Below are 2,788 nucleotides of genomic sequence, written 5' to 3' on the forward strand. Positions count from 1 at the left end.
ATTAGGATACCGTTCTAAGGGGCTCTCGTGGCACTCTGAAAGAGCAGCTCATAGATGGAATGGTGCATCCCAAAACCAATATGAGTCACCAACTCGATCTAAGGCATAAAGCTGGATTGGCTGGCAGTAAATATCTAGCTGAGGGGGGCAAACACCCAGCTCTCAAACGAGAGGGGAGCTTGACCTACCGCATGTTCCAATGCTGGAACTGCTAGCAGTAAGTTACCTAGCTGAGGGAGCATAGACCCAGCTCTCAACGAGAGAGGGGGCTCGCACAGCATGATCGTTAGAAATCAGAGGGTAAGCGTACTGCAAGCTAGCCAAAAAACTCAGCGCATCAGAGAGGCGAAGTGAAGGGCCTATGTTCACCTGATGCTGCTGGTTCCAGGTGCTCTGGGAAAAACAGAGAACTCAACTCTCACGTGAGAGGAGAACTCCGAATTCAGAAAGACTAGCGCGCTCATAGGCAACCCTTTGGAAAAATGGGAGCACTGCTAATATTACCACGAGAGCAGCCCACGTAGCGAACCCAGGCGCTCGATAGGAAGCAGCATGCTCATAGTAACCCTCAATGGTGAGGGGAGCAATACTTCCAAGTGTGTCAAATTAGAGACACACTGGTTGAGTGGAGCCCAAGGTACCGGGGTCTAACCAACTCAGAGAAAGGGAATGAAGTTATAACGCGTAACCCTTACCGTACAGGATTTAAGAAAGTGTACAAAGTCTAGCGTGCACACTTACCACTTATGTGGATTTTAGAAAGTGCGCAAAGTGCTTAGCGTGCACACTTACCACTATGTGGATTTCAGAAAGTCCACAGAGCTTAGCGTGTGCACTTACCATAGCATGGATTAACATTTCCAGGCATCTGATCACAGATATTCGGAGGTACTGGGCCAAATGGGAGAGGCAAGCTCAAATACGACCCTCTAAGGCGAGGGGAGCACTGCCTGAGACAGCATACACAAGAAGGTTCTCGCAAATGCCACCTATACTTCTTGCTCGATGCCTCAGGAAGAGGGGATATCCTGGAGCCCGGACATCCAGGAATTTTTTGCAGTGTCGTGCCGTGGGCCTGATGATCAAGAAGGTTCCCGCAGATGCCTCTGACCTGGACGCCTGATCCAGGAAGCATGAAGCTGGAACGCTGGAACCAATACCGGCTGGACATAATGTCGACGAGATTCCAGAGAAGCCTCTAGTCCGGACCATCCCTAAGGTGGTTGGGTGGTTGCCTTAGAACCAACCAAAACATCATAGGTCCAGCATAGGAGACTGTAATGCAGTAAATTCCTACCTAACCTCGGTCAGGTGGAGTGCTGGTGGTTATAGGGGAATTAGGAAGGGGAAGAAAAGGGCAGATGTAAAACCCCCGAAGGAAATGAGTAGAGACTCAAGTATCACTCTGATCTGGACAAAAGCGCTGACGCCTTGTCTGGATCACATCCCTAAGGTCTTGCCTACCTCCCTTTGACCCGCGATTCCTCCTACCCCTACCCGCAGGCAGAGGAGTAGCGTGAGCCGCGACACTAGCCTTCTGTGCCCATCTCTGATCCTCAGACCGAGACGGACCAGGACCCCTATGTTGTTCGGGCTCAGACCTGGACCTTCGTGGAATGAAGGATTTGAAGGCCGCTGAGTGCGCCTTCGCCTCCCTGAACTTCTCGACCACCATCTCAACGGAGGTACCGAAAAGTTTGTAAGGCAAAACCGGAGCATCGAGAAGAAAGCCCATAGTGGAGGCGGCCTGCTTAGTAGCACGGAGAGCAAGATCTGTGGTGCGGCGCAGCTCGGCTACCTCATCAGGAGAAAGGCCCTCGCCTTTATCCAGGTCTTTCAGCAGATCAGCCTGATACGCCTGGAGCACCGCCATAGAGTGCAACGAACCCACAGCCTGACCTGCTGCTGCTTATGCCCTGCCATTTAAGCGCGATGTATCCTGAAGGGGCTTAGATGGCAAGGAGGGAGTATTAAGGGAGGACGTCTCACCCATAGAGCGATAGCTATCCAGCGTCTCTTCTACAGGGGGCATCCTCTCATAGCCGTTTTCACGCATTGCCTCGATGTTGGCATAACTCGTATGCTGGAACCGATAGATGCGTGAGGAAAACGGCCTCTTTCATTCCTTCTCAATCTCAGTATGCAAATCAGGAAGAAATGGAAGGCTCACCTGAGCTGGAGGGTTATGGCCAGAAAGAAAACGCTCATCGAGGTGACCTCGCGACGTCACTTTCTTGGCCTGCTTCCACGGCAAGTCCAGTCTCGTCGTGGCGCGATCCATAACTTACAACAGCTCATCATTCGCAGGGCAGGAGGATTGGGAAGGCTCAGCCTCAGCCTCTTCGCCGTCCTCAGACATCTCCTGCTCCTCCTGGGCTGAACCCAGCAGAGCACTGGCCCCCGGATCAGACGATGTTAGAGAAATAACATCATCCTCCAGCAGCTCTCTCTCGTCCACAGCCGACGAGCGCATGAGGGAAAGCCCCTCTTTAAACTCATCGGCCAGGTCCACCTGCGATCCCCACGAGCTCATTCTCCTACGTGCTTCAGCAGCGGCGGGTCCTGAACCGCGGGAAGCAGATGGCTGCCCCTCTTTTCTCGAAAAAAGAGACCAACGAGAGCGGAGCTTTTTCATCGAAAAATGCTCACAATGCACACAAATTGCCCCCTCAAGGACATCGCGTGCATGCTCCTCGCCCAAACAAAAAACGCAGAGATCGTGTGTGTCATCAGGTGTCAAATAACGACGACACGGATGCACACATCCTCTAAACGTTCTGCTAGTGCT

This window comes from Sinocyclocheilus grahami, unplaced genomic scaffold, assembly GCF_001515645.1.
Source record: "Sinocyclocheilus grahami isolate Dianchi unplaced genomic scaffold, SAMN03320097.WGS_v1.1 scaffold2143.1, whole genome shotgun sequence".
NCBI lineage: Eukaryota > Metazoa > Chordata > Actinopteri > Cypriniformes > Cyprinidae > Sinocyclocheilus > Sinocyclocheilus grahami.